At 48.7% G+C, this 18,673-nt stretch overlaps 1 protein-coding gene across 4 annotated transcripts in view; it reads right to left on the bottom strand.

The window, feature by feature from the left end:
* The window catches only part of LOC146798974 (uncharacterized), a 384,553-nt gene that overhangs the window by 213,912 nt on the left and 151,968 nt on the right, over nt 1-18,673 (bottom strand). The gene's annotated exons all lie outside the window — the stretch shown is intronic.

Below are 18,673 nucleotides of genomic sequence, written 5' to 3'. Positions count from 1 at the left end.
AGCATAGTCCCTTAGTCTTGGGGGCACCCATTCTGGATATGTATGGACGGCCCCCCCTCGGAGAAGAAAGCGTCTCCGGCCCACGCAACAATGCAGGGAGATGGTGGAGAGTGGGTGGGTCTCCCTCCCATGTCCGTCCAGATCCAGAGACCATGGTGGAGGAGCGCAGAGCTGTCCTGGACTCACTGACCAAGGATTCACAGGCGGCAGACTGAGATGCTGGGGCTTGATCTATATGTCTAGCTAGATGCCGGGATTCGTATCGCCTTACTTTCCTGGGTCTGGGGGGGGGGGAGGAGGGGGGGGGGGTTGGGGGCGGCGGGTGGTTCCTGCAGTCCGTCTTACGTTCCTCCATGGGGCTGAGAGCCCAGGACAACGGTAAACCTTAACAGTTTTCGTTCACTGTTCTAAGTTTGGGGTTGCTTTGTTGAGGTTCCCCTCCTTCCTCTTCTAGCCCCTGTGGTGGGCTCTCTGGCGACTTGGGTTCCATCCTCCAACTTTGGGCGTGGGTGAGGGGAGCACGGGTCTTATGGCAGTTTTATGATTTCCCTGGGGATGACTAATATCAAAGTAATATCTTTGAACGTCAAGGGACTCAACAATACCGTCAAACGCAGAGCCATCTTGTCATACTTGGAGGGATCGGATGCTCACATCTGTCTTTTACAGGAGACACATCTATTACTCACAGACACACACAGATTGCATTCTAGGGCCTTCCCCCATCAGGTTTTTTCCTCTCAAACAACAAAGACAGCGGGAGTGGCCATGCTGGTCTCCAGCTAATTCCCGGGCCGTATAGGTGACAAACAGGTGGAGATAAAGGGCAGGCTGCTGGCATACTCCTTCACACTTGGCACTACTAACTTCACAGTCGCCACTGTCTATGTTCCAAATGAGGGCCAGGAGGGGGTTCCTACGGGGCGCAATACATAATCTGGCCGGCTTACCGGAGAGGTTGCTTATATTGAGGGGGACTTTAATGTGGCCTTCGACGACTCACTTGATAGATCGGTACAGAGATGGGGCCAGACCGGGGCACTATCAGACTCCGGGGTGCGTTTGGTAGAAGAGGCGGGGCTCATGGACACCTGGCAACTTCGCCACCAACGATCCAGGGAATACACATTCTACTCGCACCCTCATAAGTCCTACGCCCGGATTGATTATACACTCACTTCTGACACATTGACCCAGCAATTGCAATCTGCCGACATATCCCCGTGCCCACTATTGGACCACTCTGCGGTACAGATCACGTTGACGTTTCGCACCGATCGTTCTTCCTGTAGATTCTGGCGACCGCGCGAAACCATGCTTCAGCGCCCTATTGTGGCCCAACAGGTAGAGTCTTGCCTTACTACTTACCTCACTCTGAATGACACCCCTGAAACCCAAGCGACGACCCTCTGGGAGGCTCTGAAGCCGGTTGTTCGGGGAGAATTTCTGGGTATCGCCGCCGCAGATAATAAAGCTTGGCGTGATAAGAGGGAACAGCTTACTAGGGAGGTGGCTGAGCTGGAGCGCATTCATCAGCGGACGGGGGCTCCTCGAGTTTGGAGGCAACTCAAGGCAGCCTGAGCTCAGTTGGCGGGCCTTGATGTAGATAGGGCAGAGTACGTGGCCCTTCGGTTAAAACACGCGTTTTATGTGGGTGGTGACAGAAGTGGTAGGCTCTTGGCCACTAAACTCCGGGCGCAGAGACGGCGGTCCCGAGTCTACGGGATTTTAGAACGGCAGGGACAGGTTCTTGACACCGACCGAGACATTGCAGAGACGCATATCGCTCCTTCTATGAGGGCCTGTATGCGGCGCAGTCGTTACCAGCCGATGGTCCAGCACCATACCTTGCGGAGGTTGCGACGGCACAACTCATGCAGCATCATGCTGACGAGCTTGGTGCCCCCAGAAGACTTGAAGAGGTCATCGCAGCTATCTCTCGCTTGCAGCTCCACAAATCTCCGGGGCCGGATGGCTTCTCCTCTGTCTTTTATAAGAAATTTTGCCCTGTCCTGGCTCCCATCTTGGTCCGGCTTTTCAATTGTTTTGGGCCGGAGGCGACACTACCTTCCACCATGCTGGAGGCCTTGATTACAGTCATCCCCAAGCCCGGTAATGATGGCCGTCTCTGCTCCTCATTCAGTCCCATTTTGCTCCTTAAGGTCGACCTCAAAATTTTCACTGGGATCCTGGCCCGGAGGCTCTCTTCTCATCTCCCTGGATTGATAGACTCTGATCAATCTGGAATTGTACCCGGCTGACAGTGCTCGGACAACACCAAACGGCTCCTCCATCTCGTGGATCGCTCTGAGCGATTTCCGGCAGAGCGTGTGATCTTCTCAGTCGATGCCGAGACAGCGTTCAACAGGGTCCACTGGCCCTATCTTCACACCACCCTATACCACTTTGGTCTCCGGGACCGGTTTATCCAATGGGTGTTCTGCAGCTACGAGAAACCTGTTGCTATGGTGCGTATGAACGGAACTATCTCGAATGCCTTTCCTATTCGCAGGGGGACGCGGCAGGGATGCCCCCTGTCGCCGCTCCTTTTCGCTCTTTATATGGAGCCTAGGGCCCAGAGGGTACGCTCGGACCCTCTCATTAGCGGCGCACAGTTTGGTGGGACGGTGCACAAGCTAAGCCTATACGCGGATAATGTGGTGGCCACTTTGGAGCAACCTCGGGAGTCCTTCCCGGCCTTGCTGGCAGAGCTCGACAGATTCGCCTCTTTGGGTTCAAGATAAACGTGCATAAATCCCAAGCACTGACCCTTGCACTAACACCTGATACGCTACAACTCCTGCAGCGCTCCTACCCAGTCCAATGGGCCCCGGAATCACTCCCTTACTTAGGGATGCACATTACAGCGACTATCGCCTCCACTAACTCACTGAACTACACAATCCTGCTCCTGCGTGTCCGGGAGTCCCTCCGGAAGTGGAGGCCACATGCACTGTCCTGGTTGGGCCACATAACGGCAGTGAAAATGGTGATCTTACCCCAAATTTTGTATGCATTCCACACACTGCCCTTGGTTCCGCCGACTGGGGTTCTCCACGCTTTGCAGCGGGACATAGAAAGCTTTATCTGGCAGGACCAACGTGCCCGCATGAGTAGAGATCTAGCCTGTCGCAGCTCCGCCGAGGTGGGCTTGGGGATACCAGACCTAGTTGCCTATTGGCGGGCACCCAACTGAGGGCGCTGGTTGAATGGCCCGCCCGGAGTCCGAAAAGCACTGGCTCTTTATGGACCGCTCGCTAGCTGGTAGATCTCTCTGGGGCGTCCCTCCCCTTTTTAAAGCGAAATGGGAGGGCTCGCAATCTGTACCTTTCGGAGGTGACCCGTCCTGCTCTCTTGGCTTGGGATAAAGTCGCTACTAGCCGGGACTTATCCTCCTTCCCCTCCCCACTCACGCCTATAGTACACATCCCAGATTTTATGCCGGGATTGGATGAGGCCGGGTTCCGATGCTGGACGGAGGAGGCTAGCCGGTCCATTGGCCATTTTTTGGATCTCGAGGGCCTCAGATCCTTTCCGAATATGCGCAGGGACCTGGGCTTACCCAAAACCGAGCAATATCGGTACCTGCAGATTCGGCATTGGGTTCTCCAGGATGAAGTGCGCGCGGGCGCGGAGAGATGCCTCACCCCCTTCAAGAAATGGCTCCTCACACGGCACACGGACGCTCGCCTCACCTCGGACTTATATAAATTTGCGTGTCCTACCCAGGGTGAGATGAAAGCTCCAGGACAGCTAAGGTGGGAGAGGGAGATAGGTAGAGAGTTGACACAGAAGGAATGGTCCACAATATATTATAGAGCCCGACACACGGCCCGCAACGTAGCTTCCAAGGAGACCGCCACTAAAGTGGCTTACTACTGGTATTTAACCCCTGAACCCTTACACCGCGGCAACCCCGCTCGCGATCCCCATTGCTGGAGAGCATGCGGCTCCGTGGGTACCCTCATCCACATTCTTTGGGCGTGTCCCTTGCTAGAAGACTTTAGACACCATCGATTCCCACTTCGACACTCAAATCCCATGCTTCCCAGCGTATGTACTCTTGGGCCTCCCAAACGCGCTCACATTCCCCCTTAAATCCAGACGGGGCAAACAAATGGCTTTAGCGTTAGGGGCGGCAGTCCAGAACATCCTCACACACTGGGGTACCACGACGCCACCAACACGACTAGGCTGGATTCACAGATTGTGGGGGATATTGGGGATGGAGAAATTCTCGCTCACATTAGCCTGCCCGACAGCGTCCTTCCATGATCTCTGGGAACCGTTCCTCACACTCCTCTCCTCCGAGTTCACGTAGCTCACATGCCCCAAATACCTCAGACTCCTAAGACTCACAGATCCACCATGCCCGCTGCCCGACGCCAACACCCAACAACCCATGCTACCACTACACCTCAGGCATGAACCTGAAACCCATTATATCGAGACTTAAATAGCTGAGAAGGGGGAGGGAAGGGAGGGAGGGAGGGGAGGGCGGTTCTCTCGGTGTTTCATTATTTGTTGTCTCTTTATGCCAGATATACAATTCTATTGCCGGATTGTAATCCGATGAATGTAAGGCACCCACTGACCTGTTGCATTTGATTTTGAAATACAATAAAAGAAAATTTAAACATAAAAATGTACTCTTCCTCATTTTGGGACTTTTTTACAGTTAGCAAAGTGGGGGGGCACATTGCAGAATGCACCATTTGCCACATACATGTTTGTTGAGGTAAGCCTGGTACACATTATGGCACTGGAGGCCAGACGACCCATATGAAAAAACACCACACAATCAAGTAGGAGGAGCACCTTTAAAAAATTGCTGAACATGGTGGTGGTGGTGGTGGTGGTGGTGGTGGTGGTGGGGGGGGAGCCAGGGAACATCAGCTACAAGTCCAATCACAGTGGAAGGTGATGATGAGGATGAAGAGGGTGATATCTTCACGCAAAGCAGCCCTGTCTACAGCAGTGCACCAGCAGAATCACCCACCTCAGCGACTACACAATGGCACAAGAAGAGTCAGAGTGAGATGAGGGAGACACCGCAGCATACAGCGACTGCTCCACCACCACTACGCACATTGAGTCTACTACTAGCATCTACTTCTCAAAAGAGGCCTGTGTCAGAACCCCAAGACAAAAAGAAAATCCAGGCTACTATTACGGGCATGTTTAGTCCGGAGGGGCCCTACGAGCGAAACCACCCAACCGCACGTTTGTACAATAGGAAGCTGGCAAAATAATTTATTCTGGACCTCCTCCCTTTTTCATTTGTGGAAGGAGTGGGATTTTTAGAATTTGTGGCAGCCATCTGCCCAAAACGGAAGGTATCAAGTAGGATCTATTTTGCCAGAGTGGCTGTTCCAGCGCTGCATCATAATGTACCGCAGTTGGTTGGACAATCTTTGCAGCAAAGTGTTGTTCACACCTTCCACCTGACGACAGACATGTGGACCAGTTGTCAGGCGACTGATTACATGTTCATCACTGCACACCGGATCTCTTTTGCAGGGGTAAAGCAAAATATATTTTCAGGTCTTGGCCTTGAAGAAAGTTTTAAGAGTGTTCGGCAGCATGCACCAGTGGCCATGTTCGCCATGGAGAAATCACATATACCTGTAAACATCTTGGAGGAATTTAACAGCATGTTGTATGAATGGCTGCGACCCAGAGGTCTTAGAATTGGATTTGTTGCCACGGACAATGGCAGTAACATAGTCAAGGCCATGTCAGACGGAGGCTATTTCAGGGCCCTGTGTTTGGCCCATTGCATCCAACTGGTGGTGCAAGACTTCCTCAAAAACGGACTACCTGCAGAACAATCTGCACCCATTTCAGCCATTCTTTTAAAGCCCGGAAGCAGCTGAGGATTATTCTGTGTAATAATAGAGCACCAGTTAAAGCCTTGATAAAGGAGGTGCCAACACATTGGAACACCACCTTTTACATGCTGCAATGTCTGTTTGAGCAGTACAAACCGATCAATGACTATACCATTCAAACAGGAGGGGATGCAGTTGAGAAAGCTAGGACTATGGATGCGGACAAATAGGGCCTAGTCAAATGCCTGACGCAGATACTACTCCCTTTTGAGGTTTTCACGCGGGAAGTTAGCAAGGAGGACAGTACGGTGGGCCAAGCTATCCCATTGCTGCATCTTCTACAAGACCAGGTAAAGAAGGCGTCTGAAAGGTTCGCCCCTGCAGGTGTAATGAAAACACAGAAGCACATGCCTTGGTTGACAGCTTAGTCCTGCACTTGGCTTCTAATATGAGGCTGCAACATGACATTGAGTCCAAAGAGTACATATGTGCCACACTACTTGATCCACGGTACAAAAATATTCTGGTATATTACGAGAGGGTAACTGTTCCTGAGGAATTATGGTTGTGTTTGTTCCCTCAAAGTGGTGTGGGGAATTTCTCCTTTTGTAAATAGTGCCCTCACACACCCTTTCGGGTGTCTTGCTTCATCATAGGGCGTTGCTCCTCGTGGGGGTGGCGCTGCAGTCCCCCACGGGCCCCGCAAGAGGGCTCTTTGGCGGAGATCTTTTGATGGAGACGCCGCAGTTGTGCATGGGTGTGTGTGGGCCTAATGGAAAACAAGTGGGTGGTGCGGTTTAAAAATTGCTGGGTAGAGTTTCAGACCTTTATTCACTGCCCTACCTGGCAAATAATTAAAACTGGTTATCCTGGAGCTACTCTTAATGAAAAAATAATAAAAGAGGGCAGATCCTGGAAAGTAACTGCTGCTCTCAGGAATGTGAGTGGGGAGCCTACTGGTGAGTGGTCAACATGTTTCGCGCTTACGAATGGGTCCTTAAGGGATCCCAGATGCGCTTCGTCAGGACCTAAGAAAATAATTAAATAGTGAGTGAAAGTGTTTGTGAGTGAAAATAGAATAACAGGTTTCAGTGAGGTGTGATACTGTAGACCTGTTCAACCTAAATATTAAGGTTAGTCCAGCGTCTTTGCGCTGAGAGGTTTACCTGTCTTTTCTGGAAACCTCTACCCAACCTGGATTGGTAGGGAAAAAAAGGGTGGGGGAGACAAACACAGGGACAGGGGAGTCTACTACTAGCATCTACTTCTCAAAAGAGGCCTGTGTCAGAACCCCAAGACAAAAAGAAAATCCAGGCTACTATTACGGGCATGTTTAGTCCGGAGGGGCCCTACGAGCGAAACCACCCAACCGCACGTTTGTACAATAGGAAGCTGGCAAAATAATTTATTCTGGACCTCCTCCCTTTTTCATTTGTGGAAGGAGTGGGATTTTTAGAATTTGTGGCAGCCATCTGCCCAAAACGGAAGGTATCAAGTAGGATCTATTTTGCCAGAGTGGCTGTTCCAGCGCTGCATCATAATGTACCGCAGTTGGTTGGACAATCTTTGCAGCAAAGTGTTGTTCACACCTTCCACCTGACGACAGACATGTGGACCAGTTGTCAGGCGACCGATTACATGTTCATCACTGCACACCGGATCTCTTTTGCAGGGGTAAAGCAAAATATATTTTCAGGTCTTGGCCTTGAAGAAAGTTTTAAGAGTGTTCGGCAGCATGCACCAGTGGCCATGTTCGCCATGGAGAAATCACATATACCTGTAAACATCTTGGAGGAATTTAACAGCATGTTGTATGAATGGCTGCGACCCAGAGGTCTTAGAATTGGATTTGTTGCCACGGACAATGGCAGTAACATAGTCAAGGCCATGTCAGACGGAGGCTATTTCAGGGCCCTGTGTTTGGCCCATTGCATCCAACTGGTGGTGCAAGACTTCCTCAAAAACGGACTTCCTGCAGAACAATCTGCACCCATTTCAGCCATTCTTTTAAAGCCCGGAAGCAGCTGAGGATTATTCTGTGTAATAATAGAGCACCAGTTAAAGCCTTGATAAAGGAGGTGCCAACACATTGGAACACCACCTTTTACATGCTGCAATGTCTGTTTGAGCAGTACAAACCGATCAATGACTATACCATTCAAACAGGAGGGGATGCAGTTGAGAAAGCTAGGACTATGGATGCGGACAAATAGGGCCTAGTCAAATGCCTGACGCAGATACTACTCCCTTTTGAGGTTTTCACGCGGGAAGTTAGCAAGGAGGACAGTACGGTGGGCCAAGCTATCCCATTGCTGCATCTTCTACAAGACCAGGTAAAGAAGGCGTCTGAAAGGTTCGCCCCTGCAGGTGTAATGAAAACACAGAAGCACATGCCTTGGTTGACAGCTTAGTCCTGCACTTGGCTTCTAATATGAGGCTGCAACATGACATTGAGTCCAAAGAGTACATATGTGCCACACTACTTGATCCACGGTACAAAAATATTCTGCCCACTTTCATCCTTTTTAGGTCTCGCCTGCGAACGCAGCGCGAAGCGCTGCTTTCGGCGAGATCTATTGTTGCTGACTTGCCTCGGAAGTGGGACAGGAGATGTGCACGCGCAGGCTTTTGGCGGATTTGAGTTGGTGTACGCGCTTACAGCCACGCGGCGTGCACATCTCCTGTCCCCCTTCCCTCGCAAGCCAGCAAGCAGTTTCACTTTCGTCCTCACCAGCCTCATGTAATTGTTTAGGTCTCGCTCTCGCTGTGAACGCGCTTGCGCGTTGAGTGCCTGCTGAGTTAATTAAAGGTCCGCAGCGTGGGGCGCCTGTCGGCATGCTGTGATAATGACCTTTGGTTTTTTAAAGCACGAAGGCTGTGTTTGCACTTTTTTTTTTTTTAAATAGGCGGACACGTGCAGAGAGACCACGACTGATAGAAGAACTTCCGGCAGCAAGGGGGACCAATAGTTAATTTCCCGTGATTTCGAAGATACCAAGTTTTGCCAAAGCGCAATAACTATGCGTCAAAATAAACTATTTTATGCACATCGCGTTACAGTTTTCAACCCGATAACTAAACAGTTGACAGGCTTATCTACCACCGCTTATCGCTGCTTAAAATCATCCCCCAGGGGCACAAAGAAAACAATATCCTGCGGAATACTGGGGGGGAGGCAGGGCTGACCCTGCTCCCTGAGGGCACAGTCCACAATGCCGCAGATCACAGGCAGTTATGGGGGAGGGACAAATGGTTGTAAGAAGGCTGAGGGACAATATGGCATGAAAAACGTTTGAGTTCCTACCCATACCAGGCGCACCCAACCCTCCCTCCCCAAGATGCCATGGCCAGCATCATCTCTTCCATCAACTCTTCTTCCTCCATAGCTGCTCCCACGGGTGCAGGCGCTCACACGCCCCGGCAGCAGGGATTCCGTGGGCGGGGCTTGAGGCGGGGAGGAGCGGCCACACGCCGGGACTCACGCGATTCTTGTGATGTGGCGGTTGGGGTCCAAGCGGCTGGAACGGTAGACAACGCGCACCCTCCCTACAATCCGCCACTTGCTGGGATGGGGGCGGAACCGCTGTACACTCACCCCCGGCCCGAGCGGTTGAAATCCCTGCCCGCAGTGCCGGATCCGCGGGAAAGCAGAGGGGGGTCTACTGCATCACAGCCAAACCAACTGCACAGTTTGCTGACACAGGGAGGAGGTAGCCCAACTAATGCCCGCGTAGAGCAACAGCATCGACGGGCTGGTAGACGGTTGGTGACCGGGGCTAGTTTCAAAGTAGCTCCTGATGTGCACCTTTTAAGATTATTTTAATGGCAGGTCTATTGTCGAAGTGTGCCCAGGGTTTTACGTGGGGTGCGTCCTTCCGCTTCTCAGACCTAGCAGTAATTAACAAGCATTTGCCATGCAATAGGTCTCGCATTGACGCGAGTTTGGGCTATTGACATTGTAAATAACAATGCCTTTTCTTTTCGTTTTCTTTTTCAAAACAAAAATAAAAGGCACTGTTATTTAAAATGCCAATAGCTCAAACTCGCGTCAATGCGAGACCTATTGCATTGCAAATGCTTGTTTCTGAAAGGGATGATTTAAAATATAAGAGGTGGATTGTAGAGCAAGCCTGAGACTTGGAAGAAGAACGGCTGGAACTTCAAGTCCCACCCGCAGTTCTGGAGTGCCGCCTTTAACTTCCAGAGAGGGCAGTCTTGTCTTGCAACAAACAACAACACCATCAACCAGAACACCGGCAACAACAGCAAAAGATGGACCGGACCCAATCTCTGATTTGTATTGGTTCAATTGGCAGGGCTCAAGTCCAGTGCAGAGGCAATGGCAAAACAGGTAGAGCAAGTGGCAGCACCAATGACCATCCACAGGATGGTCCAGGAGTATCTGGATGTTCAATCAAAATCCATAGATGTATTTCTATGGGAAGATGCAACAATGGCCAGAGCTCAGCAGGCTGGCAAGAAAGTATCTGGCTTGTAATGTCCCCAGTGCCTGCTGAACGTGTGTTCAGTGCAGCTGGTGTAGTTGTCACAGTGAGAAGGACCAGTCTCTCGCCTCAAAATGTGGAGAGATTGACTATGATCCAAATTAACCAACATTTTATACCATACAATTACACCGTTCCTGAAAAAGCAGCACAGGAGGAGGAGGGTGGTGATTGTTCCGAACTTGAATCAAATGTGTTAGCTGACCAACTTCTGGGTGAACCACCTGAGTTTGAGCACAAACTCTACTTCCCAGACTAAGTATGCCAGTGCCCCCATAGAACTTTTAAAATGTTCTCGTTGTACTTAGTTCTTTCTTTGCAAAACAGTTTTTAATTAGCTACAAGAACATTATTATTTTTGTGTCAGATTTATGCTGCCGCACATTTGTTTTTATTAGTCATGTATAAATTGCTTGATTGTAGTTGGACCAGTGTGCACTGAAGAAGCCTCCACAATTCCTTCAAGACATTGGGGCCTAAGCCTGCCCCCCTCGCATCCCTATTGCCTAATGCCTATCCCTTTTTGCATCACTTAGTACTCGAACGGCTGTCCCATAAAATCATTTATTATGTACAGGAGTGCCTGCCAATACCAAATCCCAATGTGTTCCCTGCGTCAAAGATAAATGAATACCCAATACCTGAACTACCCATGCTTGACTTGGATTGGATGAGGTAACTTCAACTATTACAATGGTGCGTGACTGATTGCGTGAGTGATTATTTAAGTTCATTGATGATTCATGTGGTGGCAGACACTCAGGGAGGGTGTGTGTTGAACTGCAATATGGGAAATTTCTTAAGACGATTATTGATTTGCATTGTTTGGGGCTTGAGTGATGGGTGCTCTTTTTTCCCCGGTAGGTGATGATCAACCCTTTCACACTTAGGCAGATTTAATTAATTGCAGGGGTGTTCTCCTTTTTTCTGGTTCTTCAGACACCAGAACAGTCACTTTAGTTATCAAGCAAAACCCTATGCAAAATACTGCAATTCAGTTTAATTCTCTACTTGTTCTTCAACAGCAGTGCACTGCACTCCATGTCTATCTTGCTCGGGTCCTTGCAATTCCTGATGATAAATGATGATGACTGGTCTGGTGCAGGGTTACTTGGAGTCAATCCAGACTGGAGAAGTATCATGGAAGAACTCAGGGTGGGACAGGGAGCTACAGGACTACCTCATCAACAGCAAGAAGCAAGACGTTATAGAGTATCGAGTTTAGTTCAAAGGTAAACCAAGAGTCTGAGGACTAGTACTACTCAACTATTTGGAATAGAGATAGGTGCGTTTGCGAAATGCTGCTCTGTGTGTGTTGGACTTGTGGCAAAAGTGAAACTCTGAGTCCCCCTCTTCATTTTTTTGCTCTGCCTCTGAGTCTTATCTTGACACACTCCTCTTGAAGCTTACCTTCCTTCTATCCTTCTCCTTGACTTTAAAATACTGTTTCTCTTTTTCAATCTGTAAGCCTTCTTCTAGTCACCTTCATGAACGAAAGGCGAAAGCTAGCTGATCTCAACAACACTCCTGCTTACCTACCAAACCAGTGCAGAGGCTGCAAAGAGTGGACATTACCGAGGTGAATGCAGACGCACAACCCAATTTTGCAATACCGTATCATTTTTCTTTTAACAATCATATACTAAGAAGTGGGTGGGTGGGTTCACTCCCTAACCTAGAAGACAGAACATTTAGATACATGGTAAATTGGGTCTTGGGAACAGAAGGACTGTTTGCAATGCATGTATCTGTACTCTAAAAACAAAAGGAGGGACACAGTCCTAATAAAGGTCCAGCACACATGCTCCTGGCTAAGACTGAAAAACAGAAAGGTGTGCAATTCCTAGTGTTGGTCGGTCGGTGAAGTCCTGAATGGATGGAGTCCTGGGGATCTGATCCTTCAGGAGCAAGAGCCCTCACACACCCCGAGGGGTGTCATGCTTCATCATTGGGCAGCTTCTCCTTGGGCCGGTGCTGCAATGCCCAACGGGCCCCATGGGGGGCTCTTTGCCGGAGGTTTTTTGAGCTGCCATATGTGAAGTGTAGGTGTTGTGGTGAGGGTCTAGTGTGTGAGTAAAGTGATGAGAATGTTTTAAAACTAACTCTGAGGGTACGCAAAGGAACTTTTATAAATTCTCCAGTACCATAGGTTATATTAAAAACAAGTGTGGGCTACAGTGGTTGTAATAGCCCACGTTAGCTCTAGGTATTCGGGCAGGTCAACATGTTTCTTGCTGCCAAGTCTAAAAAGATCAAGGCAATTCATCAGGATCGTGAAAAAAACATAAAAACTACTCCTAATTGGACAGTTGCATGCACAGTGATACTTGGTGCCTGGCTGTCCCAAGCGCAAAAAGGGTATTGTGTACCTTAAGGCGATTAAATGTACCGACCTAGAGGGGGGGAAGAGAAATGGGAGGGGGGAGAAAAACAGAGGGAGAATTAAAGCATAAGTAGAATTTACATCTTACATGATAGTAACTATGCTCATAGGTGTGCATGCCCAGTGATCGCATGCTCATGTAGTGCCTAAGTAAATCTGGTCATGTGGCCAGGTACTGTACCACAGTGTGCTTGTAGCGGTAGTTGTTCATAAAAATAAATGTGGGAATCGATAGCCTGGGGAGAGTGAAAGTGTCAGGCTATTAGTGTTAGGACTTATCAAATACATAAATCCTGTATGCGGTTCGGTGAACCAGTCCTGATCGAGATCACAGTGATACATATTATATACGTAAGGTGACGCTCATGGCCTACATAGGAACACCGGTGCCATTCATTATCATAAATAGAGCTCAGGTAACCTTTAATATGCACCGTATAGCAGTTCCCAATAAGTTAGAAGTAGGGAAGGTGTCGCTGTATGTTATACAATAGCGTGATACACGGCATCAGTGACCGTTTAAAAATAGCTTACCACTTGATGCGGAATCGGAGGCTTCAGTGAGCCGAAGCAGAGTCGCACTAATGCGTCCTCCCACCTAAAACAAAAGAAATGCTGGAAAAATGGTCATGGTCCAAAGTGCTCTCAAATCGGAAAGGGGTGGGGTTGGTGAGAGCGGCAAAGCCTCAGCACTGTACTCACAGTTAGTGATCGCCGCGGGATGCGTACGACCTACCCGTTCCTCAGCTCGGCTCGAGTGCTAGTGGTGCCGCAGTATGGGATACTAGTAGTCCCGAGCAAGAGGTGTTGACCCAGTCATAGAAGGTGTCGCAAGTGGTTGTGTCTCCCTTCCAGAGAATCAGATTGTCGTCTATATATCGACGCCATATGATGATGTTTGACAGGGATGGGTTCTGATCTCCTTGGAAGAAAACCTTCTCAAAATTGCCCGTAAACAGACAGGCCAGACTTGGAGCAAAGGTACTCCCCATGGAAGTACCTTGTGTTTGATGGTAAATCCTGTCTCTGAATTGGAAGAAATTCTGTTAAGTGCTATGCTCGTACGGTCCAAAAGAAAGCTGACAGGTGTGGGTGATGACCATGTTTCAGACAAAAGAAGGCGCTCTACTACCTCTAGGGTGGCATTCTGAGGGATATTGGTGTAGAGCGCTTCTACATCAAGAGTCGCTAAGAGATCTATCTGGACTTCTGATTCATTGACTTCCATGATTAGGTTCAGTACATCCCTTGTGTCCTTGAGAAAGGAGGGAGTCTTCTGGACAAGTGGTCTCAGAAAGTGGTCACAGAAGATGGAAAGTGGCTCTAGTAGGGACCCGATGCCTGACACAATCGGTCTCCCTGGTGGTGGTGGTAATCCCTTATGTATTTTAGGGAATGTATAGAAGTATGGTGCCTTAGGGTTTGTGTTAATCAGAAAGTCTGCCTCATTTTTGGTCAGCCAACCCTGAGCAGTTACCGAGTCAACCATCGAGTTGATTGTGGTAGTCAGTCTCTGGGATGGCTCTTGTGTCAAGGGAGTGTAAAAACGCTGGTCAGATAGTGGTCTCTGGCATTCAGCATTACAGTGTTTATGCCGTATGGTGATAGTAAGGCAACTGTAGAGTCGACAAGCAGGCTAGGAAAAGCACATCACAGAACAGGAAGGCTGAAGTAGTCACCCAAGGCCCCCCAAATTTGACAGTGCTTTACAGGGCATCCTTTGGCACAATATATGGCCTCCCCAACCTAAGAGCAGAGATACATACCTTCCATCAAGACCTTAAGCAGTAGGGGCTTGTCAGAACACCAGTAGCGAACAATGTCCTGCTTGGCCCAGGAGAAACCCAAAGCCCCCCCCCCCCAACGGAAACCGTGCACTACAGGACCCTCCCATTCCTCCAAGATGCCATGGAACAATAACTTTGGGGTGAGACAATAGGGTAATGCAAGACCCTCGTAAGGGTGGACGAACCCTCTGCCAGTATTCCTGGATTGTTAGGTAACTAGAGACAATATGAATGAAATCCCTCATATTGGAGCAGCATTTCTTGCAAGCCAGGTAACGTCCTACTCAGTCTAAATATGCTTTAGACTATAATACACCCCATGCAAGTATTTCAATTGGATAAAACATAAGCAAGCAAGGATTGCTAACACACAAATTGCCCATCTTCACTTCTCACCATTCCTCCCTTTTCTTATGGCCCCAAGTCGAGCACTCTAAGATTCTAAACCCAATGAATAGTATACTCATGAAATGCTTCACTTACCCATTGGGTCAAACATTGTTTTTGCTTCAGAGTGTTGAACACAGGCAGTACTGTCCAATCTGTTCAGCATTGCTCAAGAGCCTGTTTTTTTTTTTTGTAAACAAATTTTTATTTGTCGAATACACATGTCGCGAAGCTCTGTAGCCCAGAGACTTCCATCGTATCAAGAAACAACATATCAGCTCTGACAAGTTTCTCATAAAGTACCTAATAACAATTACAGAAGAGACGTGCAAAACAAGAACCGCCCCCTCGATTAAAAAACAGTGAACACTCCCTCCCCTCCCCCCCCCCCCCACCCATCGCACGGCCAAACCAATCCATACAGCAAGTCTGTGTGCGACTACGAGTCTGTCCTTACTACAAATCATGGCCATATAGCCCGGTAGCACCCAATAGATACGTGTTGCACGTCCCCAAAACGCATGTAAAAGAGCGCCGGACACCCAGGCAATCATCCCTCCGAAATGGGTTCCAATTCCAATCCCCTGTAATCCGCCCACCGCTTCCAAATTGTAAAGTGTTTTCGCGGGCAGCCCCGCGCTACATAGATGGGTGCCTCTAGTCCCATACAGAAATCCAGCCCAGCCTTCCAAGCCGATATTGGGGGGGCAGCCGCCGCCTTCCAGGCCCTTGCTATATCCCGTTTGGCAAGGGTAAAACCCAGAAGCATCAGATGGCGCTTATAAATATTGCCCCCTATATCGTCCATCACATGTAGGAGTACCAGTTTAGGGGACCGAGGAAGATCCCACCCCAGAACCTCTGAAAGACATGTCAGTACGCCCCGCCAGAACCTAGCCAGTGCAGTGCAGTCCCATACAGTGTGGAGCAACGTCCCTTCATCACACATGCAGCGAAGACAAATCGGGGATGCCACCAAGCCGGCCCTATGCAAACGAACCCTAGTGAAATACACTCTGTGGAGGTATTTGAACTGAATGAGTCGGAGACTCGCAGCGATAGCCGCCCCACGCGGAGAGGCCAGGGCCTCCGTCCAGTCCTCCTCCTCCAGGGGGCCTACATCTTCTTCCCACGCCCCTCGGAGACGCTGCAGTGACGGGGAGCAGTAAGTCACGAGGGACTGGTATATTCTCGAGATTTTGTGGTCTCGTAGGTCCCCCATGAACAGTTTGGCCTCTATGGGACTGAAATCAGCCAACTCCTCCAGGCCCACCAGACTGGGCGAAAGGGCATGCCGGAACTGCAGATATTTAAAGAATTGGGTGCGCGGCATTTGAAAGTCTGTCTGCAGCTCTTGGAAGGATTTCAGGATAGGACCCCGCATGACATCCCCCAGAGTGGAGATCCCTATCGCGTCCCAGTCCTGGAAGCCGGCCAAGGTAGCCAATTGTGGCAGGCCACCATTTCTCCAGAGTGGCGTTTCCCCGGTTAGGCGATTCCACCAACCCATCCCTCAAGAGCCTGTTTTAACTATAAAACAGCAATCTGTGAAGCTCATATTCTTTTCAGATACCCTTACCATCAAAGGACTTCATGTGGCTCTTATCCCACACATCTCCGAATTTTAAAATCACTATAAGGTCCCATGCTCTGAAACCTTCCAAATCAGCTTAGTGCCATAGGGGTGTCTCACGTGTCAGTGTGCCCTCCCACCCAAACCCAACAATTTTTTTTGGGTCAGAAATTGAGTGCTACTTGAGTTGCTAGAGGGAACGAGCCAGGTACTGGAGAGCCATACAAGAAGGGCAGAGCTTTCAAAGAAGTCCAGCTCTGGGGGAAGGGGGGCAGATGTCTCTAGAGTCAAAGAGTTAGTCACTTATGGCACAGAGCGAAGCTGCCCAGTAATAAACATGCTGTCTGCGACACCCAGTTCTCAATCAAACAAATTGGATACATTTGTCCGGGAAGACTCTAGGCTGCATAATTGCTTTAAGAAAGTGTATGAAGGAGTATCAAAGAACAATTCTGGGGTTTCATAAGTGTAGGTCTGAAGGATATAGAGAAGCCTTGGAAGAGCAACCATTTTAAACAGGGAAACTCTTCCAACAATAGCAAGAGGGAGGGTGTTGCAACCTCAAAGGAATTTTGTAGATTTTCCAACACAGGGCCAAATTGAATCTATAGCATAGGTCAGCCCAGCATACCACCAGCTCTCAAGTATAAAAGGACAATTCCTGATTTATCCCAGTTAACACTAAGACTAGATGCCTCCCAATTAAGGTCTTGTACAGCCTTCAGCCTCTGGTCTGTTCATCACGATTAAAGGAGAAACAGAAGCATGGCAATTGCTTAGGGAGATAGCTGGTCCTTAAAATCACCTTTACACTGAAACTTCTGGAGAAGGCCATCCTCCTGTTTCCAAGCCACAAAAAGTTATATTGTGATAAAGAGTCGGGGTGAGAGAAGGTAATCCTGCTAAGTAACTCTCTGTAGGGAATGGAGCAGACGGGGTGGTGTACACCCGAACACAGGCCCAGGCGCACATGGAGGACCTTTAACATATGCCATATACTTTGGGCCTAAGTTCGGCTTACCAAGAATCAAGAAGGAATCCCCAGTGCAGGGCATAAAAAGGTAGGGGAGAAGGAACGAGGAAACGAGGAGCAACACACAGGGGCAAGAAAGAGGTGCAGGGGGGAGGAACAAAAGTGTGGTGGGGCAAAGGGAGTAAGGAGCGACACAGTGAAAAACTACGGAAAAAGAGTGGGTACCTAGTGCGAGAAACGAGGAGCAAGACACATAAGAAAGAGGAGTGAGAGGGTGCCAGGAGAAGTGTACACAAGAGGGAAAAGTGATAGGCCACAAATGAGCATCAGGCAGCCGACACAAAGCCTGTAGAGCTAAAATAAACTCTAATGTAATTCAATGCAAGCACTCCGTTGGAAAAGATACTTTACATCCTAAAAGCATCAGGTGACAGAGACGTTCTCTGGGCTGTGCGCTATGTGACAGATATAGTCTCAAACCAATAGATGAAAGATTGGGTCACAAACCAGTAAATGATTGAATAGGAAGGACCCAAAGCCCACTCTAACAATATTAAAGACAACATATCTGGGTTTTGACAGCTCAGCTTCCAGTGGATCTAAAAAGACCATTTAAAATCAGATTTTTTTACAGCTCTAATAAGTTGCTGAAAGTTTGAGAGCTGCAGTCAAAATGATCAACAGCATGAGGAGAGTTGAATTGAAATGTGTCTTGACTTGGTATAGCATTGCTAAACGCCATAAAAAGGGAACAGACTGCTTCCCATACACCCTCAATTCCCCAAATCCAATTCACATACTCCGGACTACAGAAATGATTTGTAGGAGAATTCAGTGTAATTAAATTAGATTTTTATATATTGTGGATTGGGGACCTACCTCCAGAAGTTAGCAGAGTCTTTTAAAAGCACAAGGAATGTATCACAGGCTTCAAGGTAACAAGATAATGCTTAAGGTTTTGGATAGAAGTTCCAAAGCCTAGACGCATATACAGAGTAGTAACAGAGTAGTATTCTGGCATCCTGATTATCTATTTGAACATTTGCTAAATCACTGACCAGCTTATAATGATGACATTTTAGACTTTTATACTCTGGGTCAACATATCAGAGGCAGTATATGTCATCTATGGATAAACTGCAATAATCAGAGATTGACTTGTACATTCCTGTAATACCACAATTGACTACCATATGCAAGCTCATTCAACAAATAAAGGTCAAATGCACAGATG

The sequence above is a fragment of the Triturus cristatus genome, chromosome 9, assembly GCF_964204655.1.
Source record: "Triturus cristatus chromosome 9, aTriCri1.1, whole genome shotgun sequence".
Classification (NCBI taxonomy): Eukaryota; Metazoa; Chordata; class Amphibia; order Caudata; family Salamandridae; genus Triturus; species Triturus cristatus.
The sequence above is the reverse complement of the archived record's forward strand: the minus strand, read 5'-3'. Positions and strand labels throughout refer to the sequence as shown.